Source organism: Corvus kubaryi, unplaced genomic scaffold, assembly GCF_017639235.1.
Source record: "Corvus kubaryi isolate FWS band 111438036 unplaced genomic scaffold, C.kubaryi_AGA036_p1.0 74, whole genome shotgun sequence".
NCBI lineage: Eukaryota > Metazoa > Chordata > Aves > Passeriformes > Corvidae > Corvus > Corvus kubaryi.
This window is the reverse complement of record NW_024582061.1, coordinates 6,036,542-6,061,512: the sequence shown is the minus strand read 5'-3', so window position 1 is coordinate 6,061,512 and position 24,971 is coordinate 6,036,542. Positions and strand designations below refer to the sequence as shown.

Sequence of the window (24,971 nt, the reverse complement as noted above, 5' to 3'; positions counted from 1 at the left end):
TACACATACTAATGAATATATTCGGGTAATTTACACTTGGAGTCATTAACATTTCTTCTAATGTAAATGACGACTCCATTTCATTCCTTCCAGGCCTGGAAGAAGAAACTAAAAAAGAAGATGGATCCTAGTTGAATATATTGCTCTGGTGTTTTGCAAGAAAACAACAAATTAAATTTAAAAAGTCAAATTAGGAAATGCCAGAAATACCTTAATGAGAATAATATAGTGAAATATCTTAGTTTGAGGCAGGGATGGCCATCTAGTAAGGTCCCAGATATGCTTTTGGCCAAGTAATTCAGGCATTGCCTCCCTTATCTGATGTCACCATGTGGAACCAGGTGTATCCATAACATTATTACGGATAAAAACAACCCAAATGTTGGCAAAGGCTTACTTTAAACTCATAATGTCTATTTATTTTTGTATCTATAAATAAAATTCTTTTTGAATTTGCTGAGCTCTAGTCAATGACATCAAAGCAATACTGCTCTCCTATTACGCAGGACTACAAAAAAATCAACAAATGTCCCTTTGTTCCCTAAGTCTAGATCCTTTCTTTGTTCCCTGAATTTCATTATTTCTTTATTATACAACAAGCACTATTTATTTCCTTTAACTGATAAAAATGAATGGAAGCACACTGAGGATAAAAGCCCATCCCACAGAACGTAAGAAACATCTCGAGATCAAAGGTTTCAAGCTGTAGAAATTACTTTAAAGTACTTTAAGAGCACAAAACACAGAAGTCCTTCCAAAATATAAATGTTTATACCTGGGAAAAACTTACCTCAATTCACACAACCTTTACTACCAACCAGCTGAGTCGCATTCCGCACTTTGCCTTAAAATTTGTTAAACACTCTGGTCGTAAATCAAAAGCTAAGCCTCGACAAGATAAGCATCCTTGAGATCCTTTGACAGAGATGCATACACAGCAAACAGCTTATCTAAACACCCACCAAAGTCTCTGAGTCAAGGTTTATGGCTTAGATTCATATCCAGTTACTAAACAAACCCTTTATTTGGGTCTCTAGCACTGAAATCACTCTGGCTGCTTATCTCTGCTACCCTGCTCTCCAGCAGCTCATTTGTCGTTGTTGTTGCAACCGAAAGGAAATTTAAAAACCCGGGTTTGACGCTGACAGGTGATGTTTTGTGGGCTCTGTGAGTGCTGGGTGACAGGGAGGCAGCTCCTTACCTGCCCAGCAGCTGTGTGATGCTAATACCTGTCTGCACACCCTGTTCAGACTCAGACTCACTTTCACTCTTTTCTCACAAGCAATCCAAGGTCAAATGAAGTCTTGTAAAAAAAAAAAAAAAACAAAAAAACCAAAAAAACCCCCTACAGACCCCTTCAGGCTGTTCCTGTTTTACTGGTTAACCATTTAATAGTATTCAACTTCTCACCTCAGAGAGCCTGAGAACCAATACATTGTTTTCTCACTTGTTTTGCTTGGGTCCACTGATTAGAAAAACAAATGAGATATTCATCCCTGATTCCAAGACTGCTAATGCAAGCAAGGAAATGCCTCACATTCCCCAGCAACATGTTACTGACACGCTGTGGCCACACAGGCTACAAAACAAAAGGGGCACTGTTGGGTGACAGGCCAAAAGGTAGCTCTTAAAAATACCTTAAAACCCACCGAGTCCTGAGCACTGACCCACATTTAGATACCATTTCATAGCTCGTGCCACTGTCTTTCAATGAGCTGGATCCAAAGGTTCACAACCCTCCAGAACCAAAAAGGATTTGGCTCTAGATTTTGCACCTTCAGGTCTAAGAGTTTCCAGATGCACACCTTCAGTGCTGACACCGCATAGAGCAGAAGTAGAGGGCACCACCCATAAAAAGTCCATAAATAAATAAAATATATTTAGCCTGAACAGTGTCTTAGTAAGTGTCTGCAGAAAACAACAAAAAATCCTATGCCTTGTAATTTTGCAGCACCAACTGTTACATATGGAAAATCTGTGTATGTACTGCATCCTTCCCCTTCTATCTGCCTCTGAATTTGCTGTGTTAAGATTTACCTTTCAGGAGCAATATGTAAAACAAGAGTGCGACATCTGAAGCACACATTTGTGTGTGAGGATACTTTTGTTTCTCAAAGACTCATGATCTCTCAGAATGTGAGGCTGCCAGTACCACCACTGCACCACTGACACATGATTTGCCATCTCAACTCTCCTGGCATTTTAAAAATGAAGCAGGGTAAAATTCAACTTGGTTAAGGAATCTTTTTTTTGCCATGTAATAGAGCGGGACTGAATTTCAATGAGTAAAAAGTACGGGAAAAGTGAAAACCCACAAATTGTAAGCCAGCTTTCCCTCTGATTTTCTCTTTTACTCCTCAAAAGCTTGTGGACCTCTTCATCTTCTCCTAAACTAAAGCCCTTTGCCAATAACTCACACTGGAGTTTTGCCAACAGCCTTTGTTTAGGTAGCACAACTGGGAATCTGAGAGAGTCCACATCAAGACAAGCTGCTTTAGGCAGCACATGGACTTGAATCACTATTGAAAATGGACGCTCGACCTTTGACATTCCTGAAATAGTAGATGTGAGTTCAAAATGCAGACTTCAAATTTTGCATTAGTTCTCAGCTTTGAAAAGGTACAAGTGGTTCATGGGCAAAACACTCTGAAATGTGTGCTTGTTCTCCTCAAACAGTGAGCTCTGATGTTTGATAACTGTGGAGTGCACTATCCCATAGCCAGCCAGAGCTGCCACAGGCCCTGCAGAGCAAGGCACTGCCCGGCTGCAGAACGAGGGGATTTCTCTTGCCCAGGCAGCGTGGCTCTGCTGGGATGCTCTCCCTCATCCCCTCAGGACCATCCTCTCCTTGCTCTGGGACACAGCCTGTGCTGACTGCTCAACTCCAGAGTCACTCGTTGATCTCAGGGTGAAGAAGAGGCACACACAGGGTGTTTTCCCAGCGCTGCCCTTCCCACACTTTCTCTCATCCACTTCTCTTCCCCACACCCTTTCTCCAATCCCTAGGGAAAGCACAGCCCCAGGGATTTCAGTAACGCTGGAGTAAGCAAAGATTTTATTCTTTTTTATTTTCAGCCAGGGAGCAGAGTGCTGTTGATTTTGTCTTGCTTTTTCAACACCAAAGTCCCAGTGCTAAGAGATGAAGGACAAAAGCTATGTGCTCTCAGCTCCAAGAGAGGGCCTTTCTCTTCTGAATGCTGCACTGGTGAGTAGCAAGCAAACAAATCCCAAAAGCCCTAATACTACTACAGTGCAGCTTTAAGGAACCATATGCTGCCCACACCATTGCTTGGCTGGGGAGCCGTGTGTCCTGCCTACCCTTGTGCCAGCTTTGCTCCTCAGCACAGAGACAACTTAGCAGCCAGGACACAGCTCTTTCGCTGCTCATTCCTTTCTCCTGAAAGCCTACAGATGGTTCTTCGGGGTAGAGATGTTGTCCTCTCCATCCCATCTCAACCCCTCCTCCTCTTGCACAACTGACACCTCCTCACCATCCTTTGCAGAGAGATGGTTTCAGTCCTGGTGCCCTGCAGCTTCCAGCATCACCCAAGGCTAAAAAACTCAGGCAGAGCAGTGGCTGAGCTGTACCTGGGGCTCAGAGGAGCTCACAAGACAAAGACATCAGTGCTAGAGGAATGGAAACAATGCTGGGGTGGGCTGGAGGGCTACATGGGTAAGGATAAAATGTTCTTGGTTGATATTGAAGGGTAGGACGGCTTCACCATCAAGGCAGAGGGAGGCAGCAGATCAGCAGCAAGCCAGAGCTGTGGCCTCTGCAGGAACAGAGCTTTAAACACAACACAAGGTCCCAGCCCTACACTCTCTCCTTTCTTCTGCAGCAGGAAGAGGAGAGAAATTGGCAGGGGGGGAAGGGGCAGAAGAGAAGAGACTGTCTTCTTTCTGCCACTTCCCCTCTAAGAGAGAAAGGTCTAGGGATGGAAGGGAGCAGCCACTCTCCCTGCCATGGCCAAGCCTCTGGGCATGTGCAGGAGTGGGGAATATCTCACCCCCTCGCCCCATCAGCAAGATGAGCAGAAAGTGCTGGCTTTGCAAGTGAGGAAGATGCAGCCCAGGAGACGAAGACAAATCTTAGCACTCAGAAAACTAAGACATGCTTGCATCAAGACATGTCTGATGCCCAGCTGGGGCAGAACTGCAGCTGCTGCAAATCCACCTGGATTTCTGTGGGATAACAAGGCACTGAGACTGAGGTTACTCACTACAGATATTGTAAGCGTGAAACATTTTTTTTTATTACACAGAACAATGAAAAATGCCTGTTTCTTTAGATACAGCAATGAACTGGTTTATTACTGACCTTACCAATAGTGGGCTGCCTTTATCAGACAGGGCTACAACACATTAAAATGGAGAAGAAGGTAACTTCTAAGAGCAGTTTGCAAGGAAGTTTACAGCCCAATTGCAGCAGTTCAGTGTGAATACACCTATAAAATCACCTCGTTTGGGTATCCATAGCAGTCTAATTGAAACAAGGGGCTACAAAACTTTCTTTGTAGGCAAGGATCAGCAGTGGATGGGTTAGCACACACCACCAGTGGAGCCACGATCCAAGTCAACAAGTCTGAAGCAAACTTAGGTGTGGCTAAATCACACGACAACAACAATAATGTAGAAATATCATCACATGCAAGAGCTGAACTGCCCCTCTCCATTATTAAGTATCTGCCACATGTTTAAGCCAGTCAGGTTTACAGACTCTTCTGCAAAGCCAGTTTTACCCCACATAATCTCTCAAAACTCGAGGTCTTCCACAGAAGTAACTTCACTAGGATATTAGTTTTCATTAAGAAAGAACAGCATTATTGAGGCACATAGTTGCTGCAGGAAGTTTCGTGATCTACAAATATCCTGAAGGTTTGAACACAGAAAGGCCCTTATTTGACATGAAATACAGTAAGGCATAGAAAGGAAGGAAGGAAGACATGGGGAAGCAGGATCACCTGACTTTTTTTTTTAAGTCTGTAATAGAGCAAAGAAATCCTAGACTGCTTAACTGTTTCCCCTCCCTCGACCTACAGCTCTAATTAAAATAAACCTTCAAAAATATAAAAAATGTAATAATATTTTAAGATGTTTTTATTAAAACACTGAATAAATTCAAAGATGTTTTTATGACATAAAAAGACCAAAAGTAACCTCACTGCTGTTTCAAAGTTATATTGGGAAAAAGTGGCTCTTGTGTAACTTCATAGTTTTCTGACTTTCCACCGTTCCACTGCAAGAGATGATAGCAAGGATGAAACAATACATCTAGGATTAAAAGCTCCCAAGCCCATTATTTATACACATCTAATTAGCTCCTCCGGCACACAAATACACACACACACACCCCGCCTTGAGCACTGGGAACTGCTAATATAATTCCTGCAATTAAAAACTTCAATGCCAGAATCCTTGTCTGCCAAAAGGAAAAACAACAACCACTCTCCTCCAGCACAGCTGGGCATGTTTGTACAGGAGTGGATGCCCAACCCTAAAACAAAGCTCAGCTCCAAGATGTGAACTCTCCCAAAGTTCAAGGTATTTATTAGAAACCTGTAATCCAGCACCAAGGACCACCTTGGACTCCACTCCAGCAGAGCGAGAGATGCAAATCAGAAGTTTGGGGAGTTTAACTCACTGTGGTTTTGTTCAGCCATACCACAGATCTCTGCTGATCATGGGATAACTTTGCTGAACACGTCTCACTCTGTAAGAGCCTTTTGCTTTGGTTTCCCCCTCAGTGACCACGCTAACTTTTGTTGTGTTGGACACACTGGCAGTGCAGACAGACGGGTGAAGGACCACTCTCCTGCCACCATGTGAAAGCAAAACTAGCACAGAATAGTTCAAGGCCAACACTCATAAAGGCTTCGATGCATTAATGACCTTCAGTGTTTCCATACAAATCTTCCTCTGAATACATAATCTCACAATAAAACTTCAAAAACCTCGAGGGATCAGATACACTTACAGTGTTACATTTCTTTGAAGTACTTTTCCCTTTGTATTTTGACCACGCTTCAAAGTTTTCCTACTTACATACAAATCAAATAAGACATCTGCTGCTAAAAGAAGCAGACACTAAAAGCTGCTTCTCACTTTCCCAACCTTTGGGGGTGGTGGGGCAAGACTCAGTCTCATAGAAAGAAAGGTATATACTAACCATAGGTTGATTTTCACTATAGTAGCTGGCCAAAGAGGAGTTCTTCATGTATTAAAGGTCAAACAGAACCAGGGTACACCTCCAGTCCCCACCTGTGGCTGAAGATCCTGATCCCAAAGAACAACACAGGATGTAGTAACCTGTGTCAAGCTGTAGAATGCAAACTGGTTTGCTGCCATCAGGTGGGAATTTGTGACTAATAGAAGTGCCCAGTGCATGAAGGCAACAGGAGGGAAGAGGCTGTGCCAGGGACAAAACCAAGGTACACCAGCATTGGCAAAAAAAAAAAAAAAAAAAAAAAAAAAAAAAAGGTTTATTTGGGGTGAGCTGCTCATCTTTAATGGTTTTCTTAAGAGGCAAAGGGAAAAACTCAACCCGACTCCCAAACACTGCAAAAGTTGCCAGGGAAAGGGATACGGGGTGGCTGGCAAGATGTACCAGGTTCTGTGCTTCAATTGAAGACCTTTTTGGAAGGATTGAAAAAAAAGGATGATCCTAGAACTGTCCTCTACTACCATGCCAGAAGAACCCACAGAAAACAAACCAACCAGAAGTATGCAAAACCCCACCTCAAATAAAAGAAGTAAACAAATCATTGCATTTTGTCATTATGAACTAGCAGCTTCCTCAGCAACCATGTGAACATCCTTTGTGGTATACAAGGAGACACTGGAGATAATCTTGCATGTTCTCAAGCACTAAATAAATTTTAAAATGTTGGTTCTTGCCTCATATATAACAGATCTATACAAAAAACTATTTCTAACTATTGCCTCCTGTGCTTCCCTTTTTTGGGCTGAGTATTTTTCCATGTCTTTACTGAGCCATCATTGGAGGGATGGTTTCTGGGACATTATATTTAGCTCGGAAGGACTAAAGATGTTTTTTCCCTGGCTAAAGTTAGGAAGGGATCCTCCCTTAGAGGAGGATCTTACACTAACTCTGCTGCACATAAAAAAGCACTGAAACAAGTCTAGTCTGGGCTTGCAGAAGGCACCGGTGATGCCAAGGCCTCAGCCATGATGATCCTGTTGCTTAAAATGGGAAAAGTAAATCCAAAACTGGCACGAATGTTTGCTTTACATATACAATAGAACTACAATTTCATCCCTATTTAGGAAAAGAAACATCACTTATTTCAGGTTGGAAATTGTCACATCTTCACGCAGAGCTCGTGGCAAAGTACAGCTCCCCTCGGGGACAGCTCAATGTTTGTTCACCACTCCATGGAAACAGGCTGCAGCACGGGCATTTTGGCAGCTCTGCACAGCTGCCACTTCAGTCACTGGACAGAAATGGGGACAGCTCTACATCACAAGCACATAGAACTGCTCACAAGTTTCCATTGCTGCACCCACCCCTCCAGCAGTGCTACAAAACCCCTTCGGTCACCACCCTCCTTACAGCACCAAGCCACCACTTGCCTACATGGATTCATCCACTTCAAGGTTTTGCTGGTAAGACACAGCTACCATGGTGATTTACCTCAGAGAGGTTCAGGTCGTGTTGATAAACTCTGTTATTATTGCAAATCAACTCCTATCACAGAATCAGGGAATGGTTTGGGTTAGAAGGGACATGAAAGCCCATTCAGTTCCAACCCCCTGCCATGGGCAGGGACACCTTCCGCTACCCCGGGTGTCTCAGAGCCCCATCCAACCTGGCCTTGGACACTGCCAGGGATGGGGCAGCCACAGCTTCTCTGGGCAACCTGTGCCAGGGCCTCCCCCCCCTCACAGGGAAAAATTTCTGCCTCATATCCCATCTAAACCTGCTCTCTGTCAGTGTGAAGCCATTCCCCCTTGTCCTGTCACTCCAAGCCCTTGCCAAGAGTCTCTCTCCATCTTTCCTGTGGGCTCCCTTCAGGCACTGCAAGGCCACAGTGAGGTCACCCCAAAGCCTTCTCTTCTCCAGGCTGAACAATCCCAGTTCCCTCAGCCTTTCCTCCCAGCAGAGCTGCTCCATCCCTCTGCTCCCCTTGGTGTCCCTGCTCTGGACTGGCTCCAGCAGCTCCCTGTCCTTCCTGTGCTGGGATCCCAGGGCTGGATGCAGCCCTGCAGGGGGGTCTCAGCAGAGCGGGGCAGAGGGGCAGAATTCCCCCCTCCCCTGCTGCCCACGCTGGGGCTCTGGGCTCTGCCCAGGATGCATCCCTCAACATGAGTGTGCTCACTCCTGGTATTCACTACAGCTTTGCAAGTACTGAATTACCTTCGAAATCCTGGGCTACTGAAATGCTATTTTGTGTGTTTCAGACACTGATCTCTTCTCTGGTGACCAGGGACAGGACCTGAGGGAGCAGCACGGACCTGTGTTGGGAAGTTTAGGCTAGGAAATTTTACAAGTATACACAGAAAAAGAAGGGGAAAAAAAGCCAGAACAGGTATCTCTGTGTGGTAACAAGCAGAGCTCTCTGGCAGAGGAAGTATCCGAATCATGCTGTTGGATTTTGGGATTTGTGTTTTGCCCTTTATTAAAACTTTCGGCAGTTCTAAAGAGCAAGTTTGTGTTTCCTGCAAATGTCTCAAAGATCATAAATGCATTCAGGCCTCTCCTAGTATTTTAATGAAATACCAGTTCCTGCTCCTCTACTTGACTTGCAGGCAAAATCTGCCATTTTAAGGAGATAATCTTAAGCAGCTTTCTGAGAAATGCCAAGAATACTAAATTGCCATTTCTGTGCTCTGGCTAGGGGTGGGGTTTTTTTTTCCTCTCCTCTAATATTCTATTTAAATTGTCTTTAAAAAGAAAATGGAGTGTTGGCCAAGAGATAGTAGCATGATGTGCTGTATTTTACAGATTGCAAGATCTTAATTAATACTGTCAGCTGATTAAAAACCTTCCAGAAAGTAAGGGTTTAATTCCCTGTCACACTATTGTGTCTACAAAATCAAGACTTAGGAAAATAACATGAACAAAACAATTACTTCCATGGCATCCTGTTTTTCTAAACTAAGTCTCAGTATCAACGAAACAAGAGCTGATGTCCAGTCACACTCCTAACCATCGATGAGGAGTGGAAGGAAGCGATTTAGCACAAGTGTGCATTTGTCAAGGAAGAAAGAGGTGTGAGTAAGGTACCTGGGATGTCTCCAAAGGCAGCCTGCTGACTAAACAGCCAACCTGATCCGACCATGCATCTGAGGGTTTCAGGAGGAGATATTTACTACCGGCCTTACAGTGAGTGACCAGTGACTAGTGCCCAGAGGGCAGCACTCTGGCTACCTGGGCTGCTCAGGGAGCCTGCAGGGGGAAGGAGGAAACCCAACAGATTGTGGGATAGAGGACTTCTTCAGGCCTGAAACCAATACTGAGAAGCCAGGGCACGGCCAGACAGCTGCGATCTTCCTTCCAGCCACAGGAAACAATTCCACATGGTTGCTGGTGAGTTCCCATGCCACAGGCACTCCTCAGTTTGTACTCAGCAGTGGTTCTGGCAGCTGAGACCACCTGCTCTGTACTCACACAACACCTCAACCTGTGGCAACCCTGCCCAAGAGGCTCTCCTGGCACTGCAGCACTGCGGGCCAAGGTAGGAAACTTCCATCTTAGGTGGGGTCAACAATTTTGAACTCGTACACAGCAGTGTGCCAATAATATGCTGTAAAACAGCCATTCTTTTCCTAAGTCCAGCTGCCAAACTCAAGAGAGCTAACCTGACTGAAGACAGACATGAAGGTAAAGTAAACTGAGCATTAAATCAAAAAAAAACCAGCTTACCTAAACAAGTCACCCTGAAGGGCTTAGGTTAAAAGTTGCTCGCCTGAGCTGGGGCTCCTGTTACTCTGGTCCTCATGGCTATTTTAAGGGGTGAGCCTATGCAGGTAGAACACACATTCAACTTAGTGCAAAATTCTCACCAACGGGAACTTGTCACTCGTGGGAGCTTTGCACCAGTGTGGAAAAAAGAGCACTCCACAGGGCAATAGCATCCAGGAATCTGAAGCACGGCTCCACAGTGCTGCTAAAACCAAGCTCAGTGCAAGTGGATATTCAATTTTTGCCGGAGCAATTTTTATCTCATAAACAACCACCGCTATACCCCTCTGCAGATTTCAAAACACTCATTTCAAATCCTTTACAACTGGCCACAGTATGGGGGAGAGGAGAATCAACTTATTTCTCACTGACACTAGAATTTGTAGTGTTCTTCTGAAGTCAGAAAATACCAAGTAACAACAGAAAAAGAGAAACACACCCAGCATGCATGTCAGAACACACAGGGCACCACAAAGACATTGGTGGTATCTCTGCATCAGCAGCCTGTTCCTTGGAAGCTTCTTGTCCAAGAACTGTGACCCAGCCTGGTGCTCCTTTGCTTGCAAGATCCGACAAGATCTCAAGATGCTGGTGTGGCTGCGGGCCAGCAACCTGGTGCTCCAAGGAGCCACATGCAAATGTCTAATGAGGGTAACATGACCACACACGTTCCTTCTCCTGCTGTAACACCAGCAAGGCTCCAAACTCCTCCTGGATAACAGGAGATAACGCAGCCATATCTCAGTGCTCCCCGGCATGGATCACGGCATTCACTACGGCTGTCACAACACTGTAAATTATACACAGCCCACACCCTTAACAACACAAACCTCAGAGCTGTCTCCTTGTTCTGTGGCAGCAGAGATTAACAGATGTTGACAACTGATCAGATAGGGGAAGCATTAGAGGAGACAGACGCAGTCCATTACTACTGTTTGTTGTGTACCTACACAGTTTCCTGCTGTCAGACTGCACTCATAGTTTCTCCTGATGCAGCAATGTTGTTGGGCTTCCCTTTCCCATCCTCCCAACAGGCAGCTATTTCAGTTGCTCAAAGCAGCACTGCCCCTACCTTTAGTGACAGGAGGATTATCACTGGCTGACAACACCCTGCTCAACAGGAAAACACACCTTAATATCACACCCAGACACCGAGAAACCCCTTGGCTCCAGGCATCTGATCCAGGTGAGCGCCTGCATGAACTATCCAGAGCATGCAATACCACGTTCATGCTGGACTGTGCACATCACTCCTCCTAATTCCCTGCCCAGAGCACTGCAGCACAGCTGGCAGAGATTCTGTGAACAGCAGCACAGCTGCAAAGAAGGTCCCTAAGGGAAATTACTGAGATAGGCTACAGAGGAGTGGGAAAATGCAAGTGGAGCTACTCTAGATACTAACAGGATGCAAAGGTGTTAAGTTTATGCATGACACAACCCTTTGATAACAAAAATATGAGAAGAGAAGGTTTCATACAGATCTCATAGCAGCCTTCCAGTATCTGAAGGGGGCCTACAAGAAAACTGGAGAGGGAGTCTTCATTAGGAACTGGAGTGAGACACAAGGGGGAATGGCTTCACACTGACAGAGAGCAGGTTTAGATAGGATATGAAGAAATTTTTCCCTGTGAGGGTGTTGAGGCACAGGTTGCCCAGAGAAGCTGTGGCTGCCCCATCCCTGGCAGTGTCCAAGGCCAGGTTGGGTGGGGCTCTGAGCAAGCAGGGATAGTGGAAGGTGTCCCTGCCCATGGCAGAGGGTTGGAATGAAATGATCTTTGAAGCCCTTTCTAACCCAAACCATTCTATGATTCTGTGAATTCCATCAGTGCCCAAATCTGCAAGGGAAGCAATAAGCACTAGCACATTGTTGCACTGCGAAGGACAGGGGGGGAAAGGGCAAGGGCCAGGGCAAGGGAGGAACCGTGGAAATCTCTGCTGAGGTCTTGGAGCAAAAGGCAATCAAATCCACAAAGAGGCTCCTGCAAGCAGTTGCAAGCTGGCAATTTGCTCTGTTGCCAGACTGTTCTGGGGCTGAAACACTGACAGTCAAAAAAGCTCTTCCCCAGACAGAGATGTGGCATTCCCACCTATCAGATTTTCATCTCCTGTTAGGAGCCGGGAACAGATACAAGGGGACCAGAGCTGCCGTCAGCTCCATTTTGGTATTCCCAGCAATGCTGCATCACCTGATGGGATGCACCACTCTGTTTTCTGTCCCCACAGGGACAGACAGCTGTTCACTGTGCAGATGGCAGAAGCAGGATGGCTGCTTTACCACTGCCATCCCCCAGTGTCCCTCAGGCACAGTGACACCCAGGGCACATCAAGCCTCGGCCACTCGGCATCCAGCCAAGCGGGCAAACCAGCCAAAACACTGCTGGCACTGAGCCCTGGGAGTGGAGCCAGGAATGTTTGCCCAGTCCCGCAGCAGAGTTGAACTTCCCAAATATTTTGAACAGCTCCTTATCAGCAAAGCAGCTTTCCACCAGCTAAGCATTTCAGAGTGTTTATAATCTGGTCCCCTTAAATTGGATTGACAACCGAGCAGAACCACAGCCTGAAATAGTGACAGTCTCTCTGTTGGCACAGGAGCTTTTCAGCAAGACCCACCCAGCCTGAGATCAGCAAGTTGCAAAAGCCCACACTTGATGTCAAGCATGTTTCTAATGCCACTGAAGTCAATGGTACTGAGAACGTGCTTAACGCTGGCTGCCTGTTTGACCAAGTGACCAAAACAGGACCTCAAAATATAGTTCTGGCAGCTTTGTGCAACCTGTGGCTGCTATCAGTAATAAACAGCAGCCCTCTATGTAAGGTCCCCCACTAAAACACCAGCTCTCCTCACCTTGACTGACTTTAGACCGTCTGCTGCCAGATGTGGCCTCTGCCACAAACATCCTGATCATTGTGGCCACAATCTGCCTTCCTTCTCCACTTAGAGGCACCACCAGAGCACAGGTCTGTGTGTGTTTGGTTGGGACCAAGGGAAACACTGAAGCTACAAAACTCACATCAAGTCTGCAACAAAGACATGTTCACTTCCAAAATGGATCTTGCTCCACATCACTCTGGTTCAGTATGACACCACCATCACATAGAAAGTAACTTCTTCACAAAGACGTTTCAAGGCAAAATTTACATAGGGTGACATAGAGACACTGTTACTGCATACAGAACACAAACCAAAAATCACTCAGTGAATCAGGGAAAACATGTGCTGCTCTGTTGCACTGAGAGAGTTCACAGGGTGGGAGAGCAGGCTGTGTCTGGGAAAGGGAATGAGTCAGGGCAAGCCTCCACCGAACAAAGTTCAGCCATCTGCCCAGCACACAGACAGCACCTGAGCTAAAAGTTAACAGCCTGTGCCCCTCATGGTGAGGAGAAAACAAACACTGTCCATTGAGTCATCACCCCATGGGGACAGCCTGCAGTATTACCATGCTCAGTGTATCAGGCACTGACTGTTATTAGCCACTGATGCTTATACAGCTATTGGTCCCACTGCTGTTCCTTAAGAACAGTTGCTAAGAGCATGAGAAAAAGCACCTCCTCCAGGTGTAGGACTATTGGCTTGGAAGGTGCTCCAGACATTAGAGTTCTTGGATGATGCCCACCTGCCACAGCAAGAATGATTCTACTCCCAAATTCTCATCTTGTCCTGGCCAGTGCTGCTCACTGTAGGTCTCAGAAGAACAACTTCATATCCCTCAAACAGGGTGTTGGAGGGCATAAGCCTAAATCCCTACTGCTTAATGTACCTCCAATTGGTGGGCACTGACCTACTCAGGGTGAGGAAAGAAGGGTGTTTCCCAACTACCCCTTGTTACACACCTCAGAACAGGTGTACCAGAGGAGGATCAGGCCTTTGGAATATGGCAATCATTGTGCCATCCTACGGAAACAGATGGAAATCTCTGGCCTTACCATTAGACTAAACACTAGATGATTCAACTGAATTTGCTCTCCCCTCATGAGGTAAGGCTATTTCCTACTTTCTTCCAGTAACTCAGATTTGTCTATGTCCTATTTTTGGTTTCTAAATTAAGAATATTGCTCATTACCAGATTATATGGCATTTATTCTGAGGAGCAAGAGATACTGATGCAGCTAAAAATTCAATATAAACACCCTGTGGATGTAAGCCATGACATTTATATACCGGATTAATAAGCACTAAAAGGAATTTCTGATGTAGGGCACATGACCCCCCCTTCATTTCAAAGGCAATTATTTTAATACCATGATTTCAGTGTGTGACATGTCCTTGAAAACACTGGCAGGCAGACAGCTTTATCAAAAAACCTTCCAAATCCTGGAAGGACAATTTCAGGTGCATCTCCAGTTTTGAGATAACAGAACATCTGGAGTGAGTGTATGGGCTGGCCAGCAGATAATCAGGCTCAGACAAACACCATTTTAATGCAGAGTGGGTCTGAGCCTCCTTTAGAAAGAGGGGAAGGATTGGACACAGAGCTCCTGCTCCAGCCCATCTCCAGCTGCATCCAGCACCACTCCTACTGCCTTCACTGCCAGGTTTCTGGAGCGCTCTCACTGCTCAGAGCGGCCCTTGCCTTTCACACCTCATCACCTACCCCTTGATATTTTCCAGATACCTCAGCCTGGAAGCCACTTCCTTGCTCATTTCAGAGAGCCAGCTTACAACTGGAATCCCCCCAGAGAACACAGCCAGGCTCCCTGGGTATCACTTGTCAGACTTAGGCCACGCCACCTCAGCCTTTCAAACACAGGAGAAATGGGGAGCTCGCCAATTTGCTGTGAGGAGAGCTGAAAAGATAACAACAGCTGGTTTTCCACTGAAGACCTCAGTGCTTTCTGACAGTGGTTTGATGCCCCAGGAAAAAAAAAAAGCCCCATCCAACCCTTCCTGTGCAATCACCTTCCAGCCCAGGGATGCCCCAGTTGGTCTCTTCCTCTCAATCTCAAATATCTAAGTAGCACTCAGAGATCCTAAAGGATCTCAACAAAATTCCTTTGGTATCAGCATGATCCGAGCAATTCACCCTGGACACATTCTTGGAGCCACTCACCACTTTTGGATGCAATGCCTCAAAAAAAATCCAGAACACAAAATTAAAACAAACACAACAGAAGAGCCCAAGATGCGCATGCAGTTCCCCACACATTGAGCTGCTGACATTTTTCCTAAGCAGCTGAAATCAAAACCTAGTGAGAGAAGCTGTCAGATGACAAAGGAGAGACACCAAGACCCCACCACAAGTACTCACACCCTGCAAAAGCAAGGCATGAAAGTTGGTCTGCACTCACTGCTGCAAACTCCAGGTCCCAGCTCAGCCCTGAGGGCTTCCCAAGCCCAGCGAGGAAAACATCCAGATTCATAAAAAGCCACATTTGAATCCTTAAAAAGTCAGCAGGCAAGTAACGAGCAATTTGGATATCATGAAAACCAGAGGATGAAACCAGAGCCCTGGGAGTATGGAGTAGTTCAGGACAGCTCTGCCCAACACTGGGAAGGAGCACACACAAATGAGGTATCAGCTATATAAGAAAGTCAAAGAAAAATGAAAATAAAAATACTGTCTCTGATACCTTGGTGCTGCTGTCCATCACTGAAGGTCTCATCTAAGACATCAGGGTATCTGTCCTACCCATCAGGAACAGAAAACTAAATATAGTCTTGGAACTAAGTCTTGAGCCCCTAAAAAAGGCTCTGCAAAGTTTTGCATGCCCAAAACGAGCATGTGGCTGGAGACAGCTGCTTTCTCCACTGCCTTCATTAGCAGGGCATGCCCAGAATAAAGTTGTGTTAAGCCATGCAAGGCTTTTTGCCTGAAAGTTTATCAAGCAAGGCATCTGAAGCCAGTCAGAAGGTGGCCAGGGAACCTTTGAGAGCCTGCAGAGAAGCAGCCACGAGATTTTCCTAAGGAAGATGAAAGAATTCCTCATGTGATTTCCATGCTCCTCTGCACCTAGCAGATCATCTGTTCTCCCCAGGAGGACTAAACTGCCCTAACACCGCCCAGTGCTCCGAAGCAACTTTGTAAGAAGCCAGAATTCCTGAAAAAAAAGAAGTTTTAACTAAATTCTAGCAAGTAGGCAACAAAATTGTTACCACAACTTCCTCTGTAACAGAGTGCCTAATTCCACTGTACACTGCCAAGAGCACTCACCTTTTCTATAAGCCAGGCAACACATTTGGGGGTCTTGTCAGTTCCTTTAGTAGCTGTAAATCAAGGCCTATAGCCTAGCGCAGTTGTATGAAATTATTTCTGCAATGACATCATTCCAGACACCACTCTGAGCTAACAACTTCCACTACATTCCAAGGGAGGGAAAAAAAAATATCGTAGCATGGCATGTGGTGGATGAGGGCAAGAAAGAACAGCTTCCACATTTTGAGATGGCTCACTTTTCCCATTTTAGTCTCAGATGGAAAACGAGATGGGGAAAAAAACATTCCCAAATAATACAGAAAAGGTCTCCCCTGCCTCTGGTTTGAGAGGAAAGAGGAGGGAAGGAGCAGAGAGATCCCCCAGACAGCAGTGAATGACACCCCACAAACCTAACCCCATTAACATGCTGCTTCATCTTAAGAAAACTTCAGATAATTCCTTGCACACCTCCAACCACTCACAGGGAAGGGACAACCACCTCAATGAGAAAACTTATTTAGGGGGAAAAAAAAATAAAACCACCAAAAAACACCACCAGCAAATGCACCTAAATAAGTAGTTAAGAAGGTTAGGAAAGATCATTACACTTCCCTTTGTGTCAACCTGAATCAAACTTTCTTTTGCTCTAGTACAAGTCAGGAAGGCGAGGACTCAACTTGCCCTTGTTTCTCTTTCCATGGCCTAAGGTCACTTGACTTCTTGTTCGCTTTGCCCATCTGTAAAATGGGGGAAATGATGAGAAACTACAACACAAGGTTATGGGAATTATTCAATCCATAGCCATAGAGTTCTTTGAAGATGCAAAGTGCCAAGCATTATTACTGGATGAAGAAATGATGTATTTTCTCCCACAAGCTACACAGAGGAAGAAAAAAGCCATGCAAACAGCCAACTGTATTTCTAATGAGATGCAATACTCAAAAAGTGGGACATCTTAAAACAGATTGGACAATCTTTTTCCAGCTCGCAAAGATTATTCCCAATACATAAACCTCAGAGGATTATAAATGCAAGCAAAGAAACTTAGCTTTTGACAAGATTTCTGCAGACAAAATAAGCTTGTCTAAACAAATAGGGGAAATGTACATTTTCGGTCTTAAAGAGAGCAAAAAGAGTTTTTCAAAGAAAAAGGGAAGAACTGAAATCAGGTTTGCAAGCTTTGTGAGGGATGAATTAATGTTTTCTGAATATAAAGCAATTTCCAGGACTAGGAAAGTCAATAAAATAGGAAGAACTGGATGGGAGGGAGGCAGGAAAATGCCATGGGCAGCAGAGGGGACACATGCTGGATAAACAGGGCAGGCTGCTCACTGTTTAGAGATAAATACATCTCCCCTCTCTGCAGAGACTTATGGGTATTCAAGAGCCACCATCTGAACTGTGGGTGAGCAGAATTTTAAGTTACATTAACGTCACCCAAACCACATCACATAACATGTGAGGAGCAAAAGCACAATAACATGCCTCTTTTCTGCAAGCAGCATTATTTCCTCTCAGAAGAGGGGGAGGAAAAAGACACCAGAAAATCCCCATCATAGCCTGCCTGGGGACCCTCCCGTGCCCCAACCACAGGCAGTGCTGCACCTCCCATAAACACGCAGAGCAGCCACAGGCTCTGGGGAAATGTTTGAAATTATTACTATTTTGAGCACAATTTGGTTTAGCACAACTATTAAAAGCCCAAGAAAAGTTGCATGTGGGGTGGGCCCTGCAGGACAAGTCATCAAGTGCCAATAAATGGAATACATAGAAGTATCCTTGTGCTTCTTTCCCTCCTGTATTCAGTGTGACACTGACGGGGGAAAACCCAACAAATACTGATTTCTGCCTTTTGCACACAGGCACTGTAAGAGGGCGGGCTGGGCACTATTTCAGTGCTGTGTGTGATGCTCTGTCTCAGCTTTAGACACACCAAAAATCTGCTGCCACCAAGCACCTAACTCAGAGCTGGTGGAGCAGGGTAAAGACACACCTGCAAACCTGCAGGGTTTTGCTAGGAAAGAGCAGGAGCTGCAGGGACTGACTCTGGCTACATGGACTTAGCCAGGTTTCTGTGCTTCATGGCAACACACTGAAGCAGCTGTCTCTGCTAAGGCTTATTTTAAAAGCCTTATTTAGCTTTTATTTAGCTTATTTAGCTTTTGCCCCTACTGTGGGGCAAGGCTCAACTGGCAGCAGCATGTTTAACACGCAGCAAGCCAGGGAGGGAACAACAGGATGGAAATCCATGCTTTTAGGGACAAATAGAGGCCGTGGGCAGAGGCACTGAGACTCCACTGTGAACACATGTGAGTATTCTGTGTGGTGAGATTGGAGGTCAGACATCATGTGGTATTGCTGTGGTAACCCAGCAAAGAAGACCATGTTCCTCCCCATGTGGGAGAAGCAGCCAGAAGCCCAAAACAGCCCCTTGCCCCTGTCAGCACTGACTCAGGCACGGGAATTTCCTGCCATCTCGTTAGGAGAGGCTCTTATTTATCTGTTTAATGGGGAAAGCAAGCAGCAGCTGGAGAAATCAGGCTTTTCAGACCGATTGCTGAGGGCAACAGGTCTGACTCCTCCAAATGCCAGAGACCTGCCAGCACTGGAGCCACAGGAACGGAGAAGGGAGGACTGAGCACCTGCTACTACAGCCTTGGATGGACTTGGATACACACATCCCCTCCCAGGGAGCAGCAGCACAAGTGACAGAGAAAACCAGGCAGATTTATGTCCCAGGCCTTCTGCGGCTCCTGGGGATGGGGAATTAGCACAGAATCTGGGGAGCAAAGATGGAGAGACTTCCAGCAAAGGCAAGACATTCACACGGTGATGCCAGCAGCTTGAAAGTCTCCAAACACACATCCAGCAGAACGTGGCTGCCAGCCAGCATCAGACTTTCAACAATGTTTTTACAGCCACGATGGACACAAATCCAGCTGGAGTGTAATCCCACCAATCCTGATAAGCAGTGATAAAACTGAACAAATGTGACCAGGATGGGAGACAATGGGTGACAACCACTCCTGGAGCCATCAGACCTCTGATTAAAAACCCAGGGAATAAAAGCTTTTGGCAGTGGAATTTAGGGCTTCTGACAAACAAGGAGCAACACCCACCCACTTCTTGCCAGGTCTGGTGCAAGACCTTGGGCAGCTGTGAATCCCAGAGAGAGCTCAAGCACAGTGATTTAGTGTGGGAAGGCTCAGAGAGCCACAAAGAAGCACTCCAAGGGCTATGGAGAGAGTAAGGGAGTAAAAGAAGGGAAATGGTATTTCAAATGAGACACCAGTCCTCACATCCTGTGGGACTGGGAGCCCAGCTGTGCAGTTACGGGATGAGCACATCCCAGCCACAGGGTGCACGGATCAAGTGCAGGCTCAGCAATCTGACCCAGCTCTCCAGCTGGAATTTAGGATGTTAAATCATACCATAACATTCAAAACAAAGTAGATGAGGGATAACCATTCCCAAAACAAGACTGCCAGCTCTGACATGCACGAGGCTACCTGGATCAAATCAGTCTAGACCGAATGCAAAATGCTGCTCCTTGAAGCCACCAGAACTGGGCCATTTCCAAAGGATCTCACAACACATACTCTGTTTTGCTGAATGCATTTTCTCATGAACTTGCCCCGGTAATCTGAAAGCTCTTGGCAGTTTCTCTGCATGTTGCCATAGACCTGCTGAGTCGGATTTACTGCACATGCACAACTGCATCACACACTCACAGCATGTCCAGGGGGATCTTGTGCTGGAGCTGAACCCTTCAAACTGGGGTGCACTGGCACTGCTTGAACCCTTCATATGCCAGAGAACAGCTCCAGTGCTCATTTCAGTTTTGGTTCTTGGATAATCCAAATATACTTCATTACTCTGCCACAGTCCACATGTAAACCCTAAATCCACTGTCATTAATACATGGAAACACAGTTTTTACATTTCCCTGACTCTAAACACAGCTTAGACTGCGTTAAGTGAGGACCATCCTTTAAAAGATACAAAATGAATGGATACCTGCAGGAGCACGCTGACATTCTTCTACAACTCTTACTAGAAGTCATATACAGCATCATTTTAATGACATTTGAAATGAAAGCCCAAAGGAGCTGTTGTGTAAGATATCAAAAAGCAAAAAACCAGCAGATAGTAGATAATACACATCAGCAATGCAGTGGGTTTAGATTACTCACCCACAGGAGCAGACTTAGTGTTGATCTCCACTGTCACTCTTGAGCAAGTACCACTGATCCATATAAACTTCCAACACTGAGAAAAAGGGAAACAGAGATTTTGATTAATCACTCAAAGTCTGAGATGACTTAAAAGTGATATCTTGTAAAAGTTTATTATCAAGAGACACAGGATACAGGAAACACTGTGGATGAGATACATAATACCATTTAAAAAAAGCTAACACCAAGAGATTAAAGGATGACAACAGATGTACAAAAAGAAAATGAGCTTGTTAATTCCAAATAATTCCCAGCAACATTATTTCTCAGTATCTCTACATTACATAGCTGGCCTGTGCCTGCCCTTGACCTCCCCAGCTGATCACACACATACAGCACAAAACAATGGTGAATAATGCCTGGCAAGGCTTCCTTCTCACTACTGCGACCTAAACAAACCCCAAACAAGCACCCAATGTTGCTGAACATCTGAAAATCAGTGTGTGAAGTAAAGCCAGTGGAAGTCAGAGCAGCCCATAGAACTGAACCAACCCCACAACTCCCAACAACTATTCATGAGTCTCTTTACTATGACTATTTTGGCAAATCAAAGATGTTCTCTGTTACTGTGGCTTGACAGGAAGTTTTAGTCTCAGATACTCCCATCTACAGACTGTGGACAAAAGAAGAGCTATTTGGTATGGGAAGTTTGACAAAACTGTTCCAGGAGAAGGTTCTGAGTAAGCTTTGAATTTGAAATGCAAAAGGGAAGTTTGGGGAATAAAACTTCAGCCTAATAACTAAAAACTTCCAAACCTATGCAGTTATATGAGCTCCCTTTAGAAGAGGCTTAAGAATCAGTGACTCAAATACAAGTGCTCAGTGAAATATGGTCGGTAGAAGGATGGAAACAACCGGGAACACCCCAGTGCACCCCCACCTGGGACACTTCACTGGCACACTGAGACACTGCTCTCCAAACAAAAATCATGCCAAGAGCAAGAGCAGGAGTTTAAGACAAGCAAGTAACATGACTGGAAAGCAAAGAATCAGCTCAAAAATGTAGGAATAAAGGCACACTGGCTAACTAGTCGTTGACTTGTGGCAACAAACTGCAAATATCCAGAGGTTGTAAACTGTAAGAGAGAGAATCCAGCCCTTGTATGACTGGGAGGGAAAAAAACCCCATACATTTTCAGGGCTATACACTATAAAGCTGTAATAGATGATCTCAAGGCAAACACATGATTGGGAGCTCATTACTTCTCAGAACAGCTTTTTAGAATAGGTTGAACAAAACCACCGGGGGAAAAAAAAATGACACAGAACTGAGCAGGACACAGGAGCCTGTACAAGCAGACTCTGTCACAGGACTGGGGCTCCAGGCTATTGCAACAGAATAATTATGTACTGAGCCCTGTGCAACGCAGGAAAAAAACATCTGCCAGATGGAAAAAGACACAAAATGTGGTAGGCGGGGAAAAAAAAATATTTGAGGTTTCTATAAAGGGCACTGCAGAATGCCATGTATGAAACTGCAAAGCCAGGGGAAAGAAGTTAGTTAACGGTGTTATTTTAAGCCTGCCTAAAGTAATATGAAGGGCCGAAATGGAAAATCTATAATTAGATGGAGCTTCTCCCCTTCATTACAAATATCTGACTGGAACTGAGGCTCACAGATTGACAGGACCTTTGGGATTCCCATTGCCCGGGCTGCCAGGACACACAGACAGCAGCCGAGCAGGGGGAAGGAGACGCGGAACGCGGCGGGATTCTGCTGCTGCACCTTTGCTGCGTGGGACTGGCCACCACTGCCTGTCTCAGCTGGCCTGGGCCTCCTGCTGCAGCCACCAGTCCTGCCCCAGCTCCCTCAGCGTCCTCTGCGGCACAGGGAAGCCCCAGCAGCTGTTCAGAACCTGCAGGGTCTGTCTCCCTCCATCACTGCGGGAGGCTCACACTCCCCACGAGGGCCATTCTCCAGACTGATTTGCTATTCCCAGCATGGGTGGCAGCACCACAGCTACTCCCAAGCCTCTCCACCACCACTATTTTGGTAAATCAAAGATGTTCTTTGTTACCGTGGTTTGACAGCAAGTTTAGTCATTTCCTTCTCGACAGAGTCAGAGTTACACACACAGAGCCCACACCTCGGGCAAGCTGTACGGCCACTGGCTGGCTGATGAGGAAGGGAACATGTCCCTGCATTCCTCAGAAGGGAACTAACTGCCTCACACCCTGGCAACACAAGGATTCAGTTTGTTCCCAAGGCTGCTAGGGAAGTGGGCTTCATTTCCCATTCCCCCGCTTCCTTCCATCCTCAAACTCAATTTAGTTTTGACGAATAAACTTTCGGTGCTGGTTTTGGCTGGGATAGAGTTAATTTTCTTCACAGCAGGTAGTGTGGGCTAAATTTTGGATTTGTGCTGGGAACAGTGGGGATAACACAGGGATGGTTTAGTTCTTGCTGAGCAGGGCTTGCACACAGCCAAGGCCTTCTCTGTCTCTCACCCCACCCCAGTGAGGGGCTGGAGGTGCACAGGGAGTTGGGAGGGGACACGGCTGGGACTGCTGACCCCAACTGACCAAAGGGACATTCCAGACAGTATGTGGCATCATGCTCAGTATATAAAGCTGGGGGAGGATGTTCAGAGTGCTGGCATTTGTCTTTTCAAGTCACTGTTACCTGTGATGGGGCCCTGCACTGCTGGGGATGGCTGAACCCCTGCCTGCCCATAGAAAGTGGGGAATGAATTCCTTGTTTTGCTTTGCTTGTGTGCACAGCTTTTGCTCTCCCTATTATACCATCTTTATCCCAACCCATGAGCTTTCTCACTTTTACCCTTCCAATCATCTCCCCAATCCCACCAGGAAAAGGAGTGAACAAGTGACTTTTTGGGATTTAGTTGCTGGCTAGGGTTAAACTCAGACACTACCCCCACCAGACACCCTCTAACCCTAAGCTAAAGAAACCTCCCTCACACAGCCTCACCTCTGAAGACTGGTTACAGAAGTATTTCCTATAGGACTGGCAGTGATATTCATCCCAGCATTTCTCCAGCTTGAACAGGGCACAGGACATGGACATCAGGGGGTTGCACCCCGTGCCCTGCACTGGGATGCCAGGAAGGCTGACAGCTCCCAGGGAAAGTCTGGAGCTCAGGACGATGAATGAAATATGGGACTTGTCAGGACTTCTGGGAAAGGGTGGGGCTTTTCTGGTTTAACTGGAAGGGTAATTTATCATCCAAGAACACAGCTGAGGGAATAGCTGCCCCCATGTCACACACACAGCCCCGACCTGAGGGCACACAGGCGGCCAGGGGCTCTCCAGCCTCGACAGCAAGAGCAGAGCTCTCCAACGAGTTCAATCCAAGTTCACTTTCAGTATCACGAAAACAACCTCCCAGAAAACCACACTCATAACCAAGAGCCAGTCATTAGGAATGATCATTTAAGAAGAGCAGGACTAGGCAAACCAGGTGAGAGTTAATTGGGTTTTTGCTTTCATAGAGAGAACATCACCATGTATGAATGCCCTGGGAGAACCTCTCCAGTAACCCCAGGAAAGAAAGGTGCACGATATGATTTTCTTTTTCTTTTCCAGACTCTAATTTCTTAACCAGGAAGAAAATGCAAATCCTAATCCCACAACCTTGCACATTCAGCAGTAATATTTTACCTTGCCAATCAAATGTTTTCTGCAATAGCCACCCATTTTTTTTTCAAATTCAAGATGCATAACTGCATGCAATTAATTACACACTGTGTGAATTTAAACAGGACACAGCCCTGTGTTCAAAGACCTGAAAAATTCACATGTTGCACCGTGTTTAGGGGCACATCTTAACATGAAAGGTGCAGCACTATTTCTTTGCTTTCTGACTCCTACGAGCTTTGTTTCAGGAAAATTTTCAGACGAATGCAAGAGCACTGCAAGCAAATAGTCTGATTCATGTCTGTTCTTTACTAGACAAAAACAAAGATCTGCTTTGCCTAATAATTTCTGATCAAGAAAAGCAGGGCTTTGAGATACAAGATCTGAAAGAGCCCCTCCTCTCTACTAAAAGCTAAAAAATGACTCTGTAACATGGGACCCAGGTAGTCACAGCACAGTTCCAATTACTGCTCCTTCCCACACACTTGCTTCATGTGTGCCTGTTTGTGTTTCAGTTAAAAAGCTACTTTGACATTCTTCCTATGTTTTTAAAAGAAATTTCCACAGGCAACAGGATTCAAAATTACTAAGGAAAAATTATTCACATATACACTTCCAAGGAAGTCACTGATGCAAACTGATTGTGTCCAGCTATCTTGCCTTGGAAAGGTTGGGAGGAGGATTTAAAGCCAAGAAGCAAAGCAATGAAGAAACACTAACAGTGTCAATGATCTGGAGAGCTAATGGTTTTCCACGGAAAAAGCCATTGATGCATGTCTTATTTTGGAACACGAATGGCACAGTTTTTTGTAAAAGGCCTTTGGGCAAAGGCTGGTTTGAATCTGAATGGAAGCAATCAGGACTGCAGCTTGAATGGTTTCCTCACATCTGTATACACTATCCATCCATGCCAAGCACCACCTGCCAACACAGCCGCTTTCACCTTTAAGTCACCCCTTCCCAGGATGCATTTTTCAGGATGCTGCAGACCATGTAGCAGACCTCTTATTTATGCTGGGACAGGCTAGCTACACTCAGACAAACTAGACAAGAACAGAGAACACAGATGCTTCAGCCCTTATCTTTAT

The 24,971-nt window shown here is 45.6% G+C and overlaps 1 protein-coding gene across 12 annotated transcripts in view; it reads right to left on the bottom strand.

Annotated features, from left to right (window-relative positions):
* Positions 1-24,971, bottom strand: part of PPFIBP1 (PPFIA binding protein 1) — a 102,638-nt gene that overhangs the window by 52,835 nt on the left and 24,832 nt on the right. For all 12 annotated transcript variants that reach the window (XM_042050813.1, XM_042050817.1, XM_042050816.1 and 9 more), the window contains exon 2: positions 20,247-20,322. The gene's annotated coding sequence lies outside the window, so the exon portion shown is untranslated. The remainder of the gene's footprint in view (positions 1-20,246; positions 20,323-24,971) is intronic.